Below are 26,464 nucleotides of genomic sequence, written 5' to 3' on the forward strand. Positions count from 1 at the left end.
TTGGATGCTAGCCCTTTATCTGATATGTCATTTGCAACTATCTTTTCCCATTCCGTCGGTTGCCTATTAGTTTTATGGATTGTTTCCTTTGCCATGCAGAAGCTTTTAATCTTGATGAGGTTCCAATAGTCCATTTTTGCTCTTGATTCCCTTGCTTTTGGGGATGTGTCAGTAAGACATTGCTGCGGTGGAGGTCAAGGAGGTTGTTTCCTGCTTTCTCCTCTAGGGTTTTGATGGTTTCCTGTCTCACGTTCAGGTCCTTTACCCATTTTGAGTTTATTTTTGAATTAACACTAATATCTAACTCACAGGTTTTACTCAAAATTTGCCAATCATCCCACTAATGTCTTAATATCAAGAGAAAAGAAAATCTTGTATAGAATCTAACCTAGGATGACATATTGCATTTAGTTGTCTAATCTTTCTCTTCTTCTTTAATGTGTAATGGTTCTTTGTTTTTCATGACCTCGACATTTTTTTTTAAGAATACAAGCCATTTATTTTGTAGAATTCTTTCAATTTTGATTTAGCTGATCTTTCCTCATGATTAAATTTGGGTTACACGTTTATAGCAGAAATGCAACAAAAATGATGTATCCTTCACAGTACATCATATCAGAAGGCACATGATATCTATTTGTGCCATTACTGATATTAACATTGATCACTTGGTTAAAATGGTGTCAGGTTTTGTAGGGGTTACTATTTTTCCCTTTGTCAGTAGGCAGTATTTTGTGAGGACTATATATAAGTATCCCATTTCTGATCAACTTTCACCTACCAGCTTAGCATCCATTAGTAATTCTTACCTGAATCAGTTATTAGTACAGCGATCAAAATGATGATTTTCTCATTGCATAATTCTTTTTACATTTGTTAGTTGTCTTTCTCCTGTATGAAAAAACTTTAACTTTCCTTCCAGTTACTTATGTTATTATTTATGGATTCTTTTTTCATTCTGTGATATGTAATCAGTTACTGACATTATTTATTTTCATGTTCAATTTATCCTAGATTTGCTACTGTGAGTCCCTTTAAATGGCCTATTATGTCCTTTAGACACATTCTTATTATTATTTGAAAACTTCTTACTTTCTGCCATAATAGCAAGATGTTTCATTTGTAGGCAAGACTATTTATTTTGTTCTGTCCAATAGGAGAGAATAGGTGCCTCTTGGCAGCTATTGAGCAAATAAAAATTTCTTGATCTTATTGGGCTAACTTAGGTTATCCACTTAACTCCACAATACCACCAGGTGAATGAAATATATTGATTTGCTCAGACCTGGGAAAGGAGATAGGATTACCATAACTGGTTTAGACTAATCAGAGCTCAAATTGAAACTGAGTTCAGTTACTTAAAGCGTATTGGTGTCATACCATGAGGACAAGATGAAATGGATTTGGAAAGGAGCTTTTTATATAAATCTTAAATATTCACATTTAAAAGAGTTTGGAGAATTGGAAAGAGCATTGCAGGCAGCAGTGTAGAAGTGGAGGGATTTTTCTTATGCGTAGTATGAATAAGGAAACTAGTTGTTATTCCATATTTGCCTTATTTTAGAGCTGTCTTGTGTTGGAACTCTCACTTTCCTACCTAGATACTCCTTCCATAAGGCTGAAATCACTTTTCCTCAATACCACGTCTCACTCCCACCATACAAAAAGCAAATTTATCTTCTATCCTTTTATAGATCTATCTAAGGACAGATTAAATATCAGTTTCCCATGCTCAAAATGTGGATGTGTGCACATGACTGAATGATACTTACTACTGCAGTTAGGTACAATTTGCTGCACCTGTATGATACAGATTGTAAGGCAATAGAAATTAGTAGTAGTAAAATGGTACACTGTTGTACCTTAAAAAAACCTGCAAACCCAAGTATTTCAACAAATTTGTCATTTGCAAATTCAACATGATAAACTTGAAGTCAAATGCAATTTGAGAGTTCAGAATTACTATTTTAGTTGTTTTCTTTATGTAACATGAGAAGTCATTTTGAAATTATCATGCCATAGTTTGATAATTGCAGCCTGACTAGAAGCAATAAGTAGGTTTTGTGACATTTCTCAAATTTTTTAAGAGACAAGCAGTTCTTTTTTGAAAATTACTGCAATTGATGTCATTTATTTATCTTCATCTATGTTTTACTTCTACAGGAAAAGGAAGTACAGAAAGTCTCAACCAGGGAGATTAACTCAGGGAAGAGATGGGTGATGGGGCTTCATTACTAAATATTTTATCTGGATTTTTGAATTCTGATTTGAAAAACAGAACATTTCCTCAAAACAATTTAGTGTATACAATATAAATGTAATTCCAGACTTACTAAATTAGTTAATTTACAATGTATAATTAATTATAAGGCATATGGCACTGTATTTCTGTAAGTTCATCATATCTTCTATTCATCTAAAGTTGATCCAGCATTGTTTTTCTTCTGTTCCCCATCTTGCCTGAAAATGTCCCCACTTATACTGTGTTTTACAGTGTCTATTCTTTGTTACAAGAACCTCTAGACTACTCTTGCAAGTGTCTTGGAGTCCATTTACTGCCACTTTTCCTCTCTTCATTTCCTGGCGTTTTCTTTCCTTTTTCATTTTATGCTTTATGATTTTATTTCTCCCACTTTTTTTTGTTTATATTTAATTTTATGCAGAATCACACTCCATGGCATACATCATACTACCATGTATGTACCAAAAAACACTTCTTTTTCTTCTTTTCCATTGTTCATCCTGTTTACTAATTCTTTTTGACTTCTACTGTTTTGTTTTCTGCTTTGAAGAGTTTTTTATCAACTCTATTTCTTTTACTTCCCTTTCATTTTCCTTCTTTCCCTTCTCTTTCCATTGGAGTGAATTATCTCTGCCTTTCCAGCAGTTCCATTATCTGTAAGGAGGGTTTATGTCTGGAAGCAAAGTTGGTTTGTTTTCCCAGTTTAAAGCATCTCAGCTGAAGCAAAAAGTGACAATGATGAACATCAACCTGCTCTGAATAATTGGGGCTTACTGTTTTAGTTTTTATAATCACTGCCATTAAAGTATGGGCAAATCTGTTAGCACAGACTAAGGTAGGCAGGGTTCGGAATCCCTCCCCTCTGTTTTCATTAACACTCTGTATCTCTTTCTAACACAGCACTTACTACACCACAGTGTAGCTCAAATAAACATAGTTTATTTAATTGTGAGCTTTGTGAAGACTGAGACTATAGTTTCTTAGCCATCTACATTTTCAGCATTTAGTAAGTACATTTTTATGACAAATACCTCATTCATTAAACAGAGCTGTCGAAGCACAGTTGTACATGTTTGCACTATACAATCCTAGGGGACACCATTCACATCACACAATTTAAAATTTGTATATTCATTCCAATTTTCTGGCAGATGGCAGTAAAGTATCTAGTTATAGAAAATCATTATATTATGACAGTTTCTCAACAGATGAACGTAATTGTTTTGAGGAAGGGACACCTTTTTCTAGTTTATTCAGAAGTGCCTTATGGGTTGCTGGTGGCCCTGATTTGTATTTGATTTATATTTATTAACACTCCATTTCCTGAAGATTCCATCTGGCATATTTTGCTGAAGGCAGTCCTTTCACTTTGAAGGAGGTGAAATGCAGTGTATCTTTAATATAAAAAATGAGGTACTGATTCTCCTAATGAGAGAAAAAGGCCTTTTCTATCTCATTCCTTTTCATATATGGCTTCTTCATTTTCACTGACTTGTCAATTTCTTATTCCTTTCTAATGTGTCATTTAATATAGCAGTAATCATTGTTTCAACAGGTACATATCAATGTCCTGAGAATACTAAGTGCTAACACCATACAAATGCACACTCATCCACATAAATATCCTTACCTAGTTTCGAATTGTACCTTTTGATTCCCAGGTGATGTTCCATCATAGTCCCCTTTTTCCAATTTAAAATGGATTTAGTTAAGCAGCTCTATACATCTGGTAATAACTATGAACAACATCTACTGATTATTTCCCCTATAGCAAGCACTGTTCTCAAAATATTTAGGTACTTTTGTTGTTCCTGTTTTGTAAATGAGAAAACCTTGGCATGGAGAGTTTAAGAATTTGCTGAAGTTCAGATAACTGGTAGAGCCAGAGTTTAAATCCAGCAACCTGTACTTTTCTCCAAAAATATATACTACCTTCCCTGGCATTATNTGGCCAGATTTCATTGTTTCTCATTGTCCCTGGCATTATTCTTGATAACCTTAATCAGAATTGTAGAAAGCACTTTCAGGATTCTTTAGCATATAAACAAGACGACACTAAAATTGTTAAAACCTTTTCCTTCCAATATACATCTAATTCCTTCTTTCTATGCAGTTTAGTTTTTCCATCCATTTGATTTTAGACTGATAATATTTATATGATACTTCCTTCTTACCATACTTTTCAGATTTAATTATTTAGTACTCACAACTACCTTGATTTAGATACTTTCATATTCCCCATTTTAGGGGAAGGTCACGCCGCTAAAGTGGCTGTGTAGTGTGGCCAAATAGTTTGGGTGCACTATTTGGTGCTTATACCAGGTGCTTAAATTTTGTGTTATGTTTGAATCAGATTCCATGTAAACCAGCCTCTGAAGGCCTGGAATCTTCTCTTTTACTGGCTGTGTGATCTTGGGCTAATTATTTTATATCCTAGTTTTCTCATTTGTAAGACAAAGAGTTTAACTTAGGTAATATCTATAGTCAAGTTGATAAGTCTATAGATGGGAAGAAGTGCTGGAAACAGGACATCTATAGTTCAAGGCCTCTTGACCAATAACTAGTCATATAACCTTGAGCAATCGTTCAATTTCTCCAAGACTCAGTTTTTTATAAAATGGAAATAATCCCAGGACACTTGGGTGGCTCAATAAGTTAAGCGTCGTACTGTGACTCAGATCATGATCTCATAGTTCGTGAGTTCAAGCCCTACATTGGGTTCAGTGTTGAGAGTGTGGAGCCTGCTTGGGATTCTCTCTCTCTCTCTCTCTCTCTCTCTCTCTCTCTGACTCTCTCTCTCCCCCCCTTTCTGTCTGCTCCTCCCCACTCACACTTTCTCTCTCTCTCAAAAATAATTAAATAAACTTAAAAAAATGGAAATAATCCCTACTCTTCACTGAGTTGTTATAAGAACTCAGTATAAAAACAGTTAATGTGCTGTTAAAGATTTCTGTATTTGACGTTATATTGTATATCATGTATCTTTTAAGTGATAACATATTTGTTACATAATCTTAAAGATGAGCAATTCACAAAAAAGAAAATAAGAAGCATAGATAATTTTACTTTTAAGAAATAATCACTGGGGCACATGGATGGCTTAGTCATTTGAGCATCTGGCTTTGGCTCAGGTCATGATCTTGTGGTTCATGAGTTTGAACCCCACATTAGGCTCTGCACTTTTAGTGCAGAGCCCAACTGGGAGTCTGTCTCTCTCTCTGTACCTACCCCACTCTTTCTCTCTCTCAAAAATGAATAAACATAAAAAAAGAAATAATTACTATTAACATTTTGTGGTATATACTGTCAGTCTTTTTTCCTCTTATAAATATGTAGCATTGCTACAGTGCCCCACCCATATCCCTCAGATCAGACTATTTTACTGAGCTTCAGAAGATTTCTAACTGCCAGTGTGTGCTTCTCTTTGCTTGAGGGCTTTTTCAAGAACCACAGAAGGCCATTCTATTCATGAAAGACAGACAGGGGCAAGTGAGAAGTGCCTGGAAATGAACAATTCCAGGAGCAGACTTTAAACCATGACTGAGCTGAGTTGGAGTATAAATATGATTCCATCCCCCTTGCTCCTTGGGTGGGACAGTTCTGTTTTCTAGTCTATTTCCCAGTGTTTCCCTACGTGATTAAGTTTCAGTTATCTGCTGCAGTTGTGGGTTTGTCAACAAACATTTTTTAGGCTTCCTTTCCTGGACTGTGTCACTTCCCTGCTCTCCTGATGTTGTTTCTGTACTTACCTAATAAGTAAATTGCATTCAGATTCTTGTCTCTGGGTCTGCTCCTGAGAGAAAGCCAAAATTAGACATGATAGAATAGGGTCTGATGCATAGGAGATGTTCAGTACAGTTTTAGGATTCCTATTTTACATAGAAAGAAATCTAGCCTTGGGAATGTTTGAGCTGAGATTTGAATTCAAAGGTTTGACTGCAGAGACTGAGCTTTAACCATTATTCTTTAAGAATAGATAGCAATTCTGATGTGTCCGGGGATATACTCATAAAGAACAGCCTCCTAACTAGTCCTATTCTACTCTAGCTTCTACCACCTTTGAACATGTAAATGAGGTTATATTATTTCTCTACTAAAATTTTTATAAAAGTTTTCCACTTTAGTTGTAGTAAATGCCAGGCAAACCATGAGAGACTCTTGAATGTTGAGAACAAACTGAGACTGGGGAAGTAGGGGAGAGGGGAAGGGGGGTGATGGACATGGAGGAGAGCACTTGTGGGGATGAGCACTGGGTGTTATTTGGAAACCAACTTGATGATAAGCTATTTATTTTAAAAAGCCAGAATTCATATAATGGCCTACAAGATCATACATAATTTGGCCACTCCACTTCCACTACCTTTTGACCTTATTTCCCATGATTTTCCCTCTCACTTTGCTTTAAGCATACTAGTCTTTTGACTTTCCTGTAAGATACTAGATCACTCTTGTGTCAGAGCCTTTGCACTGGCTTTTCTATGTTCTCATCCTAGTATCTACGTAGTTAACACCGTATCTTCTTTAGTTTTCTGCTTGACTGTTAACTGCCTCAGTGAGACCTTCCCTCTCAATCCTATTTAAAACTATTTTCCCTGTGCCAGTGTCCTATGGTTCTCATTTTCCCTTTCTTGCTTTATTTTTCTTCATAGCACTTAGCATCATCTGATGTACTGTGTATTTCATTAAAAAATTCTTTATTGGACCAGAATACAAAGCCCTACACGAACATTATTGTTCATCTTAATGTGTTTCTAGTGCCTAGAACAGGGCTTCAATAAATATTTGTTGAATAATGAATGAATAAGATTCATGCTGATTAGTGTTATTATTGAATGCCAGAGGAGTAGAGACTCCCTATCATAGTTTTCCTGAATCCCAGCATTTTAATTTTTATTGTTTATTTTTTTTTTGCTGGTCCTCACCAGTCACAGGGTCTTTATGGTGTAGCCATTAAAGTTGTAATTGGGTTTTCTGTCTCAGCGACATGATGACACATCACAGCAGCTGCTTGGACTTAAGAGAATTCAGTTTTGATAGGTTGTCTAATGCTGTTGAATGTGCTGTCAGTATTCTAATTTGTTTTGGGTTTTAAGAATTCCTTTTAGAATTTATTCCACTTCCCTAGAATGCTGACTGTTAGATTCTCATGCAGCTTGATTCTTTTCTCAGTGATGTTTATCTCAACTTATATAGACACCTTCATTTTTTCCCTTCTTTTTTTTTTTCTCCTGCTGTCTCCATCAGAGAGGATTTATTACACTTCAGTCTGGTTTTTATATTCTGTCACAGATATTTGGATATAATTGTCAAATGGTCTCATGAATAAGTTTTCCATTTAGAACCTGAGGTTGACACTCATCAGTCTACCCTTTTTATATGCATTGTGCAACTCTACGATTGAAGAATAAATTGTGTGGAAACTTAGTACTTCCTGTGACACGTGAAGTACAATTTACTGTGATGATTAGATGATAACTGTTGATTTTAAATGAATATATTCAATTTAGGTTTTTTTTCATGAAACAAAACACATTTGGATCATTTAGATCAATATCATAGTAGCACTTCTTGATAATCTAACTTTAAATCACATCTTCAGATCTATCTCCCTCACGAGCCTTTTTCTGATTCACTGCACTTAATTTTCTATCTATTGGTACAGTTCTGTACCTAGTCTTTTAACTCCTCGTAGTTACTCTAATTGATTGATTTAGTTTTGTGGGATGGTGAAGGGTATAGGTTGTGGATTCAGATAAATTGTGTTTGAACCCATTACTAGATTCATGATTAGCTATGTAACCTTAAATAAGATATTGAAAGTCTTTGTCTCAGTTTCCTTATCTGTAAAGTGAAAAGAATAATACTTTTACCTCAGTGAGTCATTATGGAGATTAGCAATGTAGTGTGTTTGAAATACTTAGTGTCTAGCAGATGGTAAGAATTCAATGCATATTGTTTTTAAACACACACACAACATAATGTGTGCACTGATTAAAAGTAATCTGTATGCCCTCCTCTATTCTCCATGTAAGCTTTAATTTCCTGCATGTTCTTTAGTCATTTTTAGGTCTCTAACTGTTATTAGGTTTAATTGTTATTAAAAAAATAATTCATAGAGGATAAATCTTATGCATAGGTACTTCTTGGTCATGCTGTACATTTTTGTGTGTTTAGTGGCTTATTCCTTAGAGACTGTGTCTGTTGCTTATATGAGTTAGACTCATTAAGCCAGAGAATGTTAGGGCATTGTATTCAAATCATTGACTTTACAAAGGGAAAAGTTTGGCATGCAAGTGGCAGGCCTGGGACTGAACACAAGGTGTATGATGATAGGGGGTGTCAAACCATGCTACACAACTTGCTGGTATGCAGAATTCTCAGTGACTGATCAAATGAAATGTCATTCAGCAATTTAAAAAATAACCCCTTATATTTATTCTATTCCCTCTTCCAGCACTCTTTTCCATCTAGGGGAAAATACATAATTTCTATGGAATTTCAAAGGATTTTCTAGAATCCTCTGATGGAGGATTTCTTTACAGTCTCAGTATGATTAATTTGGGTTTAGAAACCATATAATAACAACTGTTTTCCTTTTCACAGCCTCTTAGACATGCTTAAATTGCTGTATGATACTCTTAGAATGTATAAAGTGATCACTGAAAATATTTTGAGGGTTAAGAGTTAACACGTTTTATTGGAAAGAGAAACTTGATACAGACGTTCAAATTTTAGTAATGTCCACATGAGGTTGCATTTGCCAGTAGTAATGCTATTTCTTGTGGATCTCTTTTCTCTTAGTTTCATTGTTAGAACTTTTCTTGGTTCTCCTTTAAATAGGTGTTATCTTGTGCTTTCCTAATAGCCTGTGAACGGTTTTGCAAGAATCTATTTGTTCATGAACCCCATTAGACAGCAGTCCTTGTACAGAAACTATCATATTCACATTAATTTTTATATCACTACTCCCTGTCACAATGGCTAGTCCATTGTAGGTGATGAATACTAGTAGAATAATTGGAATGGTTGGACAATTAGGAATAAATAAACTCTTATTTCTTTTTGGTCTCCTTTAATGGCTATACTTTAAAAAATCCATTCAGTGGTAGTGTTTCCAGGTCCTATATCTCTGGTCTTCTGAATTAACCTCTGTGCACACTCCCTGAGTCATCTTATTGTTTCCTATTTTAAGGCATATTTGCCAGTGAGTCCCATATATTTATCTCTAACACTAGTCTTTCTTTCTAGCTCAAACTTGTATTTCTATAGTTTAGGTATGTTCACCCAGATCCTACCCCTGTCTTTAATCCAGAGTAGGTTATGGTCTCCAGATCTTCCCTTTTCATAAAATGATTCAAGCTGCACTTCAGTTTCCTTCTCTTCTATAAATTTGTAAGCATCCATTAGTATTTCAGTGTACCAGTTAGAGGCTTGAAACCTTATGTGGTTCTTTTCTCTCCTCCATATCCTATAACTCACCAGATCCTGTTACTTCTTCCTTAGAAACATCTCTTGCATTTACCTCTGGCTATCTTCACTGACAGTGTCTTACTTCAGACCTGTATCTTCTTTTATTTGGTATATTACAATGGCTTACCACATTTGTCTTTTTGCCACCTGCTCCTTCCCACTAGTCTGCCTTCCACATTCCTACCAAGAGCATCTCTTCCTCCAAATAAACAAGGCCATGCCATCATCTTGCTTTCCTCTGTAGGTTTTCACTCTCTGCTTTCACAGTCTGATACTAACCTTCTCCAGTTGCATTTCCCATATACCACTAACACAAACTCTGGACTCTAGTTCTACTCAACTTTAGATTTTCCCCAAAGGTCCTTTTATGTTCTGTGCCTCTCATTTGCCTGTTATGCCCTTCCCAGCTTTATGGACCCAGCTTCAATGTTACCTCTTCTATGGAGGCGTTCCTAAATATCCTAGTGGTTTGTTCTTTATTAACACCTTTTCCATGTATGTTTATGTATCTGTCTCACAATAGATTGTGATAACTTGTCTTATTCAAGTCTTGAATGCTTAGACCTTCACTATTTAATAAAGTCTGCTGAATTAATAAAGTAATGACTGAATACTCAGTTATGTTTTCTCAGCTTTTTGAGAATTTAACAATTAGTTTAACCATCTTTAGTGTTAAACCGGATAAGGTCACACATTTCAGTGTGTTTTGGCAGGGTCAGGGCCTGACATCTGCTGTGGGTGGCACAGACATCAGTGTTGTCTTTTGCTGTCACTCACCTGCTGTGTGTTTCTGTAGGTCCCAAAGCTTCCCTCTTTTCATTTGAAATTGGCTATTGCCATGCTCACTGGTTTGAAAAGATTTTAGATGAACTAATGCTTTTTAATCTACTGTTTTCATTTGTTTTTAAACTATTTTCAAGTATACAAATCCCACAGTTTTCTAAAAGGAAAATAGAAGGCAAGGCAAACAACTTATCTGTATAGATGGATGTATTGAATTTTTCCTAGACTTTCCATTTTTAAGATCATTAGATTTTATATGCATTATTCTAGTATTATTGCACTCAGAGTAATATGGCCCCCTTTAAACCTTACTGACTTGACAGAAAGTAAGAGGATGCCCTTTTGCACATGGTAGTCAGAAATTAGCCAATATTCATGATTCACTATTGAGGTTATAAACAAAATACTTGGCTTTTTGACAGCTACATTAGTCACATTGTTCACCATCCACAGCTGCCAGACATAGAATGGTTATGTGGCAGCTGCCAAAGCTTGGATTCATACAGTGACCTTTCCTTAAACTTTAGTTTTGAAAATGTTACAGACTGAGTGCAATTAAATTTAGAGCTCACTAGTAGTACTTCTACTTATTTTATTTAAAAAAGTGTATTTATTTTGAGAGAGAGAGCATGAACAAGGGAGGGGGAGAGAAAGGGAGAGAGAGAAAACCAAGTCCCAATATGGGACTCAATCTCATGAACCATGGGATCCACCCACGCACCCTTAGTAGTACTTGTATTTAGATGGGAAAACTAAACCTAATATTTTCTGTTTTTTCAGAGAAATTGACAACTCCTCTTAGTCCAAACTATCACCCAATTTTCGGGCTAGTTAGTTCTGAGGAAAATGGACTAAATAACATCTTATATTTTCTCTACTAGAACAACTGTTAGAAACCAAGGCGATTAACAAAAACTTATGAAAGAGACTGTGAAGTAAATTTTGCGAAGTTGATGTATACTGGAAGGCTTTCTACGAAGATAAAATATATTTCATGAAGATGGAATACTCTTCATTCTGAGCTTTAGGGTTTTGGTTATTTTTTAGTTGCCCTTCTGTTTTCTTCCTTGCCTTCTCAGTCTCCTTCTCTCCTTTTCTCCTTTCTTCATTCCTCCCTCTCTTCCCTCCTTTTGCATGAGTAACTAATAAACCTTTTCTTTGTACTTGGCATCGTGTTGGACACTGTAACTGTTATAAGGGCAAATAAAGAGATAAGCTCCCTCCTTTCAAATGATCTAATAATTTAATGAAAAAAAAAAGATGTGTATACAAATCATGCAGAGGAGTGAACAAAGCTGGGCCAAAGCTTAAGGGAGAGTTGTTTTTTTTTTGTTTTTTGTTTTTTTTTAATGTTTATTTATTTCTAGGAGAGAGAGAGACAGAGACAGCGTGAGCAGGGGAGGGTCAGAGAGAGAGGGAGTCACAGACTGAAACAGGCTCCAGGCTCCGAGCTGGCAGTCAGCACAGAGCCCGACGCAGGGCTCGAACCCACGAACCGCGAGATCATGACCTAAGCGAAAGTCGTACGCTTAACCGACTAAGCCACCCAGGTGCCCCAACATCAGAGAGAGTTTTAAATGTGGACTGAGTCTAAAACTCCCCTAACATCTATATTTCAAACTAGAACAATGATATGGAAAGGCTGATTCAACTTCATTTAGTTATTATTATTATTATTATTATTATTATTTTGTTATTTTAGATAAAGCACATGTGCACNGTTTTATTTCATTAGAGAATATTACTTTTTGGAATGAGTAACATAACGAAGAAGATGGAAGTAGGTAAATGGAATTTGAAATTTGTGGGTTAGGGATGCTGTAGAATCTATTTCTACTATGGCTTGTAATTTTAATTTAAAAACCCTTACCAACTTGACAATAAACTATTTGTAAAAAAAAAATAAATAAATAAAATAAAATAATAAAAAAATAAAAACCCTTAAATATTATGGTTTTCTTATTTTATGAGTTATAACCCAGAAAATTAAAAGATAGGTGAATGTAATATTTGTTAATGTTATGTCATATATATAAATTATAGAGGAATTGATATTAGAATTCTCTACATTGTTCTCCGAAGTATCATGAAATTGTATATTTTCCAGGCATTGACAGAATGATCTATCTATCTATCTATCTATCTACCTATCTATCTATGTATCTATCTATCTATCTATCTGGAAATACTGAATTCTGGAAGAGATAATGGGACTACTTTTAGACCTTATAGCATAATCTATGTTAATAATCATCATAACAGAATCTATTTATCATGCAGCTGCTATATTTCAGGAACTGTGCTTCCTACATATCATCCTATTTAACCTTCACAATGTCCCTATGAGTTCATTTTATTTTACAGTTGAAGAAAGAGCAATGAAAGAAAAAATATTAGAAACAACCCATCAGAAGTCAATATAATGAGACAGGAGTGTTGTCTCTGGAACTATGATGATTGCATTGAAACCCTATTTCTGTCAGTTACTAGTTGTGGGGTTCAATCAAGCTACTTTACCTCTCTAAACTCCAGCTCCTCATCTTTAAGATGGAATCAGTAAAACCTACATATAGAGTTATTATAAAGGTTCAGAAAGTTAACATATTAAAGTGGTTGGAATAACTATTGATATGTAAGCATTGTTATTAGAAGCCTGAAAACACACAACCAGAAAATGATAGAACAGATTTTCTAGGTTCCAAAGCCTGTGCTTCATTTACAATTCCATATTACTTCCAAGCCATATGTAAGTCATGGATCACAGAATTTAGAAAATAAATTGGTCAGTTATCAACTAAATCTCTGTTTGTTTCTCAAAGAAAACATGTCAAAGGATTCTTAATTTAAAGAGTATTTTTGTCAGGGATTGAACTCTGGTATCTCAGAGCCCATTAGTACTAAACAGTGGTGTACATATCACTTTTCAGGGACTGTGGATTGGAACAAAGAGGAATTTGGAAGTGATCTACTCGTGTCTCCTTTCCAACAGGGATTTGAAAATTTGCTAGTTCTTAGATCATCCTGAGGAGGAGTTCAGGTCTCTCTCCCCAGTTGTTCAGAGCATCTGTTGTTTCTGTGGCTCTTTCTTACTGGCCTCTCTCAAAACTCCCTTCTGTCTTTAGAGGTGGTAGAGCTGGGGATAGATTTATAAAATCACTAGTTTCACAGCCTTAGCAGTTTTCTAAGTGGGCTGTTAGGAATGAAGACATGAAGAGAGTACTAATGTGAGCAGTTCAAAATACTATTATTATTTGTTTTCCTATTGGTTGAATTTTACATGAGAGATCTAGATCAATTTTGGGTTTCCATTGTTCACTATTAGATTGGAAGTTACCTACATACAGGTTTGCTCTAAAACATCATTGATGCTTTCCATTCTGTTTCTCTTTTCTATTTACTCATTTTTATACAGACTTTTATAAAACTTGGGAAGAACTGCCAGATTTTTTCAGAGTGGGTACACCATTTTCATTCTTACCAGCAATGTATTCCAGTTTCTCTCGATCCCAGTCAACACTTGTTATTGTCTGTCTTTTATTGTTGCCACAATTTTTTGGAGCAAAGTGTATTTGTGTATTTTTTTTTCTGCAGAAAGTTCTGTGGTTTCCATTTGGTTCCCAGCTTAGGAGAGGATTCTAGGGTGGTTAAAAAGCCTCCTAATGGCTTCACAGAGAGGCTCAGGCACTAGTCTTGGCACCCAGGAGAGGCCAGAGGTGCCCCTCAAAGGCGGTTGGACTTCAGAGGCTCCTAGTCATGACTGAGGGTGAACATTTTGGAGAGATACTCACCCAGCCCAGCCTGGGGGCAGCCAGCCAGTGAAGGATAGCAGGTAGTCACCCATCTTATTGATATTCTTGAGTTTCATTTTATCATCTAAGAAGACGTTCCCAAGAGATGAGGGTCTGCCTGGGCATACATGCAGAACTCAGGGCATACAGATCCAATAGGGCCTGGTTCAGGTTCTTCTTCAGAACAAGGGCAGCTTCCATGGCATTCCATGAGTAGGGTTTATCTCATGTTAGGATGGCTTCTGCACATCCAAGAAGAGCATATGGCTACCACACTGGTTTTGCATCTTTAACACATGCTCAGCACTTTCAGGCTTCTCCTCAGCCAACTTGCAGAAGTGGCCCATGTTCTCCAGAGCCACATTGTCATAGTCAAAATAGAAACCCAGAGAGATGTAGGTAAAGGTGACCCACAGATGCATGTTGATGAGGCGATTGACAGTGGTGTCCATCTTGGTAGAATAATTCTGATGAATTCTGTGTGGAAGCTCATGGTTCATCAGTAATAAGGAACTAACCTCAAAATAGGGTGTTGGCTGGTCGTGGAGGCAGAGGGTGGCTGACAAGATGAATCTGAAGGTTGCAACTGGAATACAGGTTGGAGAGTGGTCAGAGGCTTATAAAAAGGGTGTCCCTGGGTCTGTTCCATCCTAACACTGTTGAAGCAAGAGACAGATTTGTGGGATCACAGGGCATGCTGCCTCATTGTGGTTTTGAATTGTATTTCCCTCATGAGTAATGATGTTGAGCATCTATTCATGTGCTTATTGGCCATTTGTTATGTCTTCTCTGGAGAAATGTCTGTTCAAATCTTTGTCCATTTTAAAATTGGGAGGTTTGTCTTTCTGTCGTTGATTTGTGATATTTATATATTGTAGATAACATACTGTTATCATATATATTATTTGTAAATATTCCATCTTTGGGTTGCCTTTTGACTTTATTGATAGTTAGAAGAACAAAGTTTGATTGAGTTTTTTTCCCTTTGGTTGCTTATGCTTTGATGTCATATGTAAGAAACCATTGCTTAACCTATTGTTATGGAGGTTTCACACCTGTTTTCTCCTATGAGTTTTGTAGTTTTGGTTCTTACCTGCAGGATTTTGACCCATTTTGATTTAATTTTTATATATAGTGTGAGGTATGGATTAAATCCATTAATTTGCATGTGAATAATCAGTTGTCATAAAACCATTTGCTGAAAATACTATTCTTTATTGAATTGTCTTGGCACCACTGTTGAAAATCAATTTACTATAAATGTAACAGTTTATTTCCTGACTCTCAATTCCACTCCATCCATCTATATCCTTTCATTATACCAGTATCACACTGAATTGATTATTGTAGTAGGTTTTAAAACGAGAAAGTACAAATTATTCAATGATGTTTCTCTTTTCAAAGATTGTTTTGGTTATTCTGGGTCACTTGTATTTCCATATGAATTTTAGGATCAGCTTGTCAATTTCTTTAAGAAAAACAGTTGGGATTTTTATAAAGGTCATATTGAATCTGTAAATCATGTGATTGGCTTGCCATCCTAACAATATTATCTTCTAATTATTGGAATATAGGATATATTTCCACTTATTTATATCTTTAATTTCTTTCAATAATATTTGTGGTTTTTAGTGTATAAAGCTTATACTAGTTTTGTTAAATTTATTCTCCAAAATAAAAAAAAAAACCATTCTATGCAAATGGAGGTGTCTTAAAAATTTTATTTTAAAGGGAGAATTTGAGAGTGCAGTAACATTATTGGATACCTCTGGAAGAACTGCTACATTTATTGCATACTTTTTTTTTTTTATAAAAGAGTATATCATCATTTTTTAAAATCTCTAGAATGTAGCATAGTGCCTGGCACATGGTAGGCTCACTAAATTTGTGTTAAGTAATATTAGTTATTGATAATATTTAGATGAGGATTTTGTTATGTGTATAAAACTTTAGGGACAATATTTTATGAAAAATTAAATGTAGTACTTTTTTAAAATTTTTTTTAAATTTTTATTTCTAGGAGAGAGAGAGAGAGAGACAGTGTGAGCAGGGGAGGGTCAGAGAGAGAGGGAGTCACAGACTGAAACAGGCTCCAGGCTCTGAGCTGGCTGTCAGCACAGAGCCTGACGCGGGGCTCGAACCCACGAACCGCGAGATCGTGACCTAAGCAAAAGTCGGACGCTTAACCGACTAAGCCACCCTGGCACCCCTTAAATGTAGTACTTTTATGTTTTGTTGATACAGGTGAAAAAATGTTCACCTTCTTTTATGCAACTATTCCACAAATATAATTTGTAGGTGATAAGGCTGATAAACAAAAAACTTGATGCTTTGTGACATGTAAAAAAAGAAGAAAGAGCTAATGATTTTTTTGGTAATTAAAATTATTTTCTGTAAGTAAAACCTGTGGCCATGAATTTTTAGCATTTTAGGGAGTTAGGTGAAAATAACTTTTTCATGTCTACATGACATTGCAGAGAAAAACAGCAGCTAGGGGATATCTTTGGAATGTCTATAGTATCATTGCCAACCACTGGTTCTAGGCTTTTGAGTTGTGGGGAAGACTGAATTAGATAGTATTTATTTATTTCCTGGAAGTAGCATACTCTATCAGTTGCCTTTATAACATTAATGTTTCATCTTCAGTAGCATCCCAATGGCTTTGACATTTGTGTTATATCCCAGAGTGTGCATCTGCCAGCTCAAAGAAGAGAATTGTGTTGGGTAGTTTTAATATATTCAATGGAGCAATGGATGTGAAGCTAATTATGTGGTTAAGCTCACAAATTAAGTCAATCTTTTTTGAGGAACATGTAGGGAGATAGAGCTAGAGGATGATATTTAATATAGTTTCTTCTTGGAAATTTCATTATTACATGCAACATATTTTTTAAAAGATCTTCTTTAAACTTACAGACAGGATTAAAAGTCAGCTGTTGGGAAGGAGTGTCTGTGGTCATATGTTTGGTGAGGTGGTGTGAGCAAGAGACAGAGCTGAGGATTCTACCAACTAGTAGCAGATATCTGTGTTTATTTAGAAGTATAAATTCACCCTATTCTTCTAAACATTTTCATGGAGTCCAAGGAAGTTCTTGTTTACTGTAAGTTAATTTTCTTTCTTCTTGACCTGCTTATGGTGAATGAGGCATGACTGGTGACTTAAATACTTCTTTAATGATTTGCTCACAAGTACTGAATTCTAGAGTTTTCATATATTATTGTTCACTTTGCTTTGCTTGTTCTCTTTACTACTAAAGCCATTTATATATTTATGATAACAAAATCAGGAATCTAAGTGCTGACAAAGGCAGCCAAACCCTCTGATAACTTGGATATTTACTTAGAAATTATGTGGTTTCTCCTGTCAGAATGTCTGTATTGTAATTTGACTAGAAAGTACATGGAAAGATGTATTCAAACCCTTATGTGTATAACTTTTTTAGTGGTGAAAATAAATTTATAATTTGGTTACCATTTTGATGTAGTTTAAGTACTAGATTATAAAGTACCTTAATGGAATATATTAAATATTGATCTGCCTACTTAGGAACTTGGAGAAAATGTTGCCTATTTTTTTTCTAAGTGGTGTTTCCTGTGTGATTTGGAGTGAAGTAGCTGCAAGCACTAGTTTTCCTTGTACTAAAATGAGTTAGTATTAGTTTATTTTTCTTCTTCTAGCATATAGGTAGTTATTTTTAAAAGTTAAGGATAGTGATAAACTGAATGGATTATTAATCATTAATTAATGATTAGTCATTAAATAAAGTGTTTATTACCAAGAATTTTATACGTTTTGTCTATTTAGTAACTTTAGGAGGTAAGTATGATCATTTTAATTTTACATATGAAGAAATTGAAGGTCAGAGCTGTTAAAGTCTCTCAGCTTGTAAATGCTAGAGGTAGGATTTCTCTCTCTATATATTTATATCTATTTGTATGCTTGTCAACCTGACCCCAAAACTGATGCTGTGAATCTTTATTGGACTGCATTCCATGAATAACCACATACCACACGGTAGTATTGCCAGTTTATGTCAACCAGAGGAATGGAAACATTTTCAAGATGTGGAAATTGTTTCTTCAATTTCTATATGAATTGTGTAGAATTGTCACTGAGCTCCTTTGAGAGGAAGAGAAGGAAAGACAAAGTTTTCCAGCAAGTTTCTATATATCATGTTGATTCTGCTGTCTTTTACAGTGGCTCAACTGTGACATCATGTTTTAATCTGCATTCCAGAAAAATGTGCTCCATGGAGAGAATGTGTGGGAACAGCTGGTTATGGCAGCTGTATGTAACAAACACAGTGAGACAAGCCTGAAAGTTTAGTCTTTTCCTCTTTCCGCATATATCTCCTTCATGTATGAAAAGGAGGAATTACTATAGATAGATAGACAGGTAGATAGGTAGATAGGTAGGTAGGTAGACAGATAGATAGATAGATAGATAGATAGATAGATAGATATGCACAAATTGTACTTAGCAAACAAATGGAAGTGCCATGATACTATTACTCAAGTTCTCTCTCAGAATCATAGAATGATGATGCAAGGAAGCACCTTTTTTTGGGCCTGAGTTCAGTCCTTAAGGAAAATGAACAAACTTGAATGAATTTTCTCTCATAGAGTAAGTAACAGTGTTTTTAAATTGCTATATCCCCCAAAGTACTTACAAGATATATATGGCTCAATAAATATTTGTTGATTGATGGATTTATTGCCCTATTTCACATGGTTGATAGTAGCTGTGGTTATAATATGAATCTTTTGACATTTAGGTTAGGTGTTTTTCTCACCATACGTGCTGCTTGCCTTTCCATCTCAAAATAAGAATTGCTTCCTCCTTTTGAAAGGAGGAAACTTAAATTTCTGAGAGTTTTACATAGCTTGCCCAAATTCACACAGGTAGGCCAGGGCTGAGTAAGATCTTAAAATCTAGTCTGCTTGACACTAAAGTTTGTGTTCTTAGATGCCGTATAAATGGCTGCTTCTTATGGGTTTATCTTAAAGCTCTCTTCAAAAAAGAAAATAGACAATCTCATTTTTAACAGGTGTTAGAGCTGAGTGGTTAAGAACAAGAATTCTATAGCCAGACAGACTTAAATCCCAGTTCTATCACTTACATGACTTCAGCTAAGTTTCTCTGTGGCTGATTCATCAGCTACAAATGGTGTTAATAATAATACCTATCTCACAAGAGTTATTTTAGAATTAATTGAGTATGAGGTGCTTAGAATAGTGTCTGACATATAGTAAGCCTCACATGTGTTATTATTATCTCCTGTGTATACATTTCCATCAGGAAAAATTTATTTTACAACCAGTAAAGCTTAATCCCATTGTACTGTCTTGTTCTATCCTCTAGGGACACAGAGACTAGTAGGGCTTCACCCTCATTGCATAGTCCAGTCTCTAATTATCATGATAAAGTTGTTTTTCACTCTTTTCTAACAGGTTTCTTAATCTTTAAGCAAAGATCTGTTATCCCAGTATTAATATTTAAAATACTATGAGAAAGTTTTTGTACTTAGAAATAACATTAATATTTAGAGGATAGGAATATTTATTTTCATATGGTGTACAAAGGACTGCCACATTTCTTATTAAGGTAGGAATGAATAAGTCTTTTTTAAAAATAGTTTGTTGTCAAGTTGGTTTCCATATAACACCCAGTGCTCATCTCCACAAGTGCCCTCCTTCATGCCCATCACCCCCTTCACCTCCCCCCAACCCCATCAGCCCTCAGTTTGTTCTCAGCATTCAAGAGTCTCCCATGGTTTGCCTCCCTCCCTCTCCCCAACTATTTTTCCCCTTCTTCTCCCCCATAGTCCTCCATTAAGTTCCTCCTAATCCTCCTGTACATGCAAACATATGGTAGCTGTCCTCTGCCTGACTTATTTCGCTCAGGATAACACCCTCAAGTTCCATCCGTGTTGCTACACATGGCCAGATTTCATTCTTGAATAAGTCTTTTTTTTTTAAATGCTTATTTATTTGAGAAAGACAGAGAGAACAAGTGGGAGAGGGGCAGAGAGAGAATTCCAGTGCAGAGCCCAATGTGAGACTCAGTCTCACGAACAATGAGTTCATGACTTGAGCTGAAACCAAGAGTAGGACACCTAACCAGCTGAGCCACCCAGACACCCCTGAATAGCCTTTTTTTCCCTTAATGTTGTCTTGAAAGAATGTGCACTCTCTTGCCTAAAATTAAGACACTTCTTTTAAGATGATATAGTAGATAAGCACTGGACTTGGGAATCAGAAAATCTTAGTTCACGTCCCTCTTGACATTTATCAGTTGTGTGATCTTGGATAAGAAAGTCCTCTTAGCCTCTTTCATCCCCAATTTCCTATACTGTGAAAGGACAGAAAGTGATTAATATGATTATCTTGTAATGTTTGGGGTTAATCAAATATTTTATTTTTTTAAGACTCAAATTCAAATACCACCTGCCCAGTGAAGCCTTTCCTAACTCCTCCAGTTACATTACTTCTTCTTTATATTTCAATAGTAATTTGCATCTCTACAATATTCCATTTCTTTGAGTCAAAATGACCATGTCTTCCCACTGGATTATAAGCTCTTTGTGAGTATATATTACTTTTGTTTTCTGCACACTGTCTGGTATGGTGCCTTGGGTATGTGATCCATATATACTTACTGAGTTGAAATGAATTTGTGTGATAGTGCTTTGTAAACTGAAGTATATGCAAATGGAAAGTGTTACCAATATCCACTTATATTTGGCACTTCTCTTTTTCATGGGCTTTATTTCCAACCTCACTTATACTATCCTGTGTTTAATTAGACTCCACTCTACATTTTAAGTATCTTATCTTGGGGAGAGTCAACCAAGAACAGAATAAAGTCTTTATGAAGTTCCTGAATGCAAATTGTATTGTCCTAACTGCTGTCCAAATCACATTGTCATGGTCTCTGCTTTACAAGAGCAGAGTGAAAAATTATTATCAGATGTCTGCATGCAAGTTATGCTGTCTTTAGTACTGTTTAAATTGAATCAAATAATTAGATCAGTGATGTCTAGACTTGCAGTGTAAAGAAGAAACACTTGTGTGGATACATTTAGAAAGGACTGCTAAAAACTACTGAAAAAATAAGACCACACTAATTGAATATATAACAACTTTTGTTCAGAATTATGACTGATGTGGACAGTTTTAAATTTGGATGTTTGGTCTAAGTCCACTAAGCAAGAAACCTACATATCACTTCTTATTAATTGGGGAAAATCTATGTGTATTAGATTTTTCCTATCCTATAATATTCTACAAGGTCATAAATTTACCATTCTGTGGTATTTGATCAGTTTGGTCTGACATGAGGATGTTTTCTTCCACCTCATTACAATTAGAGAAATAATACCTTACTTTTGAATGTAGAAAGCTGTTCCAGGATAAAAAATAGAAGTAAAAAAGAAAGAAAACAAAAAATAAGAGGAAACAAAGGGAAAATCAAACAAATGAAAATGAAAAGAAGTGAAAATAAAACCTGGATATTTATATTTGTTACATGGTATTAAACTGTAAGTATTTATGATGTGTTGAGATTTGAATGTTATAAATGATTGAATGAATAATAGTCTATTGTGTACATATATATACACCACATCTTTATCCATTCATCTGTTTAAAAAATTTTTTTAGTGTCTTTATTTTAGTTTTTGAGAGACTGAGACAGCGAGTGGGAGAGGGGCAGAGAGAGGGAGACACAGAATCTGAAGCAGGCTCCAGGCCCTGAGCTGTCAGCACAGAGCCTGATGTGGGGCTCGACCCCACAGACTGTAAGATCATGACCTGAGCTGATGTCGGACGCTTAACCGACTGAGCCACCCAGGTGCCCGAACTGCCATTCATCTATTGAGGGACGCTTTGGTTGCTTCTATATCTTGCTATTGTAAATAATACTGCAATGAACTTAGAGACATGGAGGTGCATAAGTCTTTTTGAATTAGTGTTTTTATTTTCATGAGGTAGGCCCCCAGTTGTGAAATTATGGATCTTATGGTATTTCTATTTTCTTTTTTTTGAGGAACCTTCACAATGTTTTCCACAGTGTTTGCACCAGTTTGCATTCCCACCAAGAGTGCACTAGTGTACAGGTTCTCTTTTCTCTACATCTTTGCCAACAGTTATATCTTGCCATTTTGATACTAACCATTCTGACTGGTGTGAGGTGATATTTCACTGTGGTTTTGATTTGTATTTCCCTGATGATGAGTGATACTGAATATCCCTTCATGTGTCTGTTGGACATCTTAGTGTCTTCTTTAGAAAAATGTTCAAGTCCTCTGCCCAATTTTATTCAATTATTTGCTTTTTTGGTGAGTTGTAGGAGTTTAAAAACTTAACACTATAGGGAAATTAAAAGAATAGTACAAAGAAACCCATATATTCTTAGATTATCCAGCTGTTGATATTTTGGCATGTTTGTGTGATCTCTCTTGTATATACATGTATTTGTAGAGGGATTTGAAATTAAACTGCAAATATCATGATACCCTAATTCTTCAGCATGTATCTCCTGTGAACAAGGAAAATCTATAGAATGCCATTTTCTGTTTCCTTCTTCTTATGGATGTGTACGATTATTGCTTGTAGTTTTCATTTTTGAAACATTTTATATTTTCCTGGACCAGCAATCACAGGATTCTTTGAAGTAGCATTAGGTGCTTAGGTGGCTTGCTAGATTTCTTAGTTTGAATGCCGTCTTTTATTGGTATAGTAAGGTTCATTTAAAAAATACCTGGTGCTGTAGGGTGGGGGTGGTGTTAGTATATTTCTGATTTTATGCTTGTTTGTTTCTACAGGGTTCTTAATTTCAACTACTTGCTTTTGTCTTTCCTTTCACTATCAAGCTTCCAAGAGATTTTATTTTCTAGGTTGCCTTTCTTTTTCTCTGCCTCCAAAGCAGATTCAATCTTTACCGGAGTTCTTCTGACTTTATAATTAAGGCCTGAACTTGATCCTGAGCAATTTCTGCCTTCTGGCTACAGGAGATGAGAGAGTCTTTATATACTGCTAAGGAGTTCTTCTGACTTCCACAATTTGCCTTAAACTGGCCATTAATCATCCTTAGTTTTGCATTGTCTTTGTCCAAAGCTTTGATAACACTTAACAACATTCATTCAAATCTTTTGTCTTTATAATTACAATTTCCTCTGAACCTCTTGCATGACTGAGATATTATACCTTCCAGTATATTCCCTCCCATCACTTTTTCATTCCAGTTCACCATAGGTCTTTCGAAAGTGTTAACAATTGCGTCATCAACAAGTCAGGAGTTATCAGTGCCTTACCTACTATCAATATTGGGGTTCTCATTGCAAGCTGCTGGTGGGTGCCGCAGCTCAAAAATTCCATTTTGGAATTTACTTGTTTTCAGACCACTCCTTAGGCTGACTGTCTTAGGTCAGTGGTCCTGGGAAACAGATTCTGGGATGGAGAATTTGCATATAGGGAGTTTATGGGAGTGCTATCAGAACAACACCTGTGAGTATGTGAGGACACAGGATTAGGTAAAGTGATGAGTTTAGCTGCAAAGTGGTTATCACAAAGTCTTCAGTTTATCTACAGGAGCCTTGGAGCTTAGATAACCTTGTCCTAAATTGAAGCAAGGGCACCAGATCTTATATTGACCAGTCATTGGATACTGGATACCTCTGTGGCAGAGGTATAACTTCAGGTAAGGGAGCTCCTTTTGAGCTGAAAGCAGTTTCTAGGAAGGGACTCAGATATGAGCTGTCAGCAGCCAACAAACCTGGCAGCTAGGGATTCGATGACTTTATTTCTAATGGAGATATCTGGGCAGTGCACCACAGCCTACACCAGAAGAGGTAGGAGAAGTAGAAAGACTTACCAAAAGGTCAATAAAATACTTTGGGTGAGATAATGACAGCTTGGAGTTTGGAGAAACAGTGGAGGTAGTGAGAGGTGGTTGGATCTGAGATATATTTCAAAGGATTTGTTGCTGGATTAGATGTCAGAGGATGAGAGGGATCAAAGGTATCTTCAAAGATTTTGGTCTGAACAACAAAGAATAAAATTGCCTCATTAATTTAATGAGAAGTAGTAGCTGTCAGAAGATTTTCTTAAGCAGCTGTATTGACTGAAGAATGTAACCTTTTATCTCATTTGCAATTTTAAGCTGTATAGAAGAAGATGGTTTATAATTTTCTGTTTCTATAACATAAATTGCCTAAATTAATCCAATTAGAAATTTAAAAATTGAATGGACTCATCACTTTGGAGTAAATTAAAATTTTGTCAAATAATTATCTTTAATGAAATAAACTTAGGTAGGATTAAAGTCAAATACTTTTAAACGTTTGAAGGTAGGTAATTCTCATAATAAGTATCTATTTCCAAAGGTGTGAAACCACAAGAACTTTTTCTAACTCATTTTAAGAAAATAGCATAACCTTGATATCAAAACTGAACACTGATAACACTAAAAGAAGAAAATGCAGATTAATTTCATTTGTGAATATAGATTAAAAACCCTAATCAAATCAGTCTAATAAATCTGATTCAAGAGTACTTGAGGACATCAGCAAAATGATGGCTTGGGATATCTACTGCTCACTTCCTCTCAGAAATGTCATTTTGAACAATTATCTATACATGAGATTCCTTCATGAGAGCCAGGATTTCAGGTGAAGGATTGCAGTCCCTGGATGAAGCACAGAAATAAGAAAGGATGCATTGAGAAGAGTAGGGAAGATAGATTCACATTACTCCCATTACCCCTCCCCCAAACCAGAGCAGCCTAGACAGAGAGAGAAGGAGAATAAAGTGAGTGCCTATCTTCACCATGGACCTAAGAGCCATTATACCCTATTGCCAGTTAGGCTTCTAGAGCCCTAGGTAGTTAGCCCTGTAGCCTATCCATGCAGGCTTCTGAGGACCTAGTCCCTGGGCCACCCCAGAGCCCACCTACTTCAGCAGCCCCAGACACTTCCTATAGCCCCAGGTGACTTTGGGGGCAGGAATAACTGCTGGTGGCCTATCATGAATCAAGCTGCTGACTCAGCCTGGTGTCTGCCAGATCCAGCAGCACCAGGCAGCCCTGATGGCTCCAGGCTCCCAGAGGACTGAAAACCTAGGCTTCTAGCCCACCCACGTGCTGGTTTGTTCCTACTGCCCTAGACAGCTTAGTGGCCCAAAGTGACTCTGACAGCTCCAGGCAGCTTCTTCAGCTCCAGCCTCCTAATGGCCTCCTGCAAACACAGACTCCTGGCCTACCTAAAACTGGCTGGTTCTTCTGGCCCTAGATGGTTTACATGGCTTCAGGCTCGAAGCCAGTGTCTGCAAACCCAGGCTCCAGGCAGGGTACCTGTGAACCCAGAGTGCTGGTGGGGCCCAGCACCAGGCTAACTACCACTGTCCTAGTTTTCATCACATCCCAGGATTAGGCCACTTAAGGTGGCCTGCCTTCAGACACCACCAGTCAGCCTACCCAGAATCTCTGGATAGTCGGAGTGATGAAGGGGTCCTCTTTTTGAAACCAGTCTGCAGAGACTGGAAGAAGTGACTGTGTCGTCAAATATTCAGACATCAGCACAAGGCAAAAATCATGAATAGTCAAGGAAGCATCACATCACTAAAGGAAACTAATAAAATTCCAATGACTGAATATAAAAACATAAAGACTTATAAATTGTCTAATGAAGAATTCAGAAGAATCCTCTTAAATTCAGTGAACTACAAGAAAACCCAGTTAGACAACTAAATGAAAAACAATGCTCAATAAAACATGAAGTTCAACAAAGATATAGAAGTCATTAAAAAATTACCAGAAATCTGAGTTGAAGACTATAATGATTGAACTGAAAAATTTAATAAAGGGGTTAAATGGCAGACTTGACTAAGCAGAAGAAACAGTTAGTGAACTAGAAGAGAAGCCTTTTGAAATTACATAATCAGAGGAACTATGGGATAACATTTAAAGAAAACAAATCTATATAATTTTAGAGTTTTAGAAGAAGAAGAGAGAGAGAAAGAAGCAGAAATCTCATTTAAAGAAATAATGGCTGAAAACTTCCCAAATCTTGGGAGAGATTTAGATATCCAAGTTCATGAAAGTAATAGGTCAAAATTTCAAATGAACCATCTTCTCCAAGACACATTATAATAAAACTGTCTAATAACAAAGAAAAAGAGAAAA

At 36.0% G+C, this 26,464-nt stretch overlaps 1 pseudogene; it reads right to left on the reverse strand.

Annotated features, from left to right (window-relative positions):
• Positions 1-14,242: 14,242 nt before the first annotated feature.
• LOC144226104 (ferritin light chain pseudogene) lies at positions 14,243-15,395 on the reverse strand (annotated as a pseudogene).
• Between the last annotated feature and the right edge of the window lie 11,069 nt (positions 15,396-26,464).

This window comes from Crocuta crocuta, unplaced genomic scaffold, assembly GCF_008692635.1.
Source record: "Crocuta crocuta isolate KB4526 unplaced genomic scaffold, BGI_CrCroc_1.0 scaffold1660, whole genome shotgun sequence".
NCBI classification, from domain to species: Eukaryota; Metazoa; Chordata; class Mammalia; order Carnivora; family Hyaenidae; genus Crocuta; species Crocuta crocuta.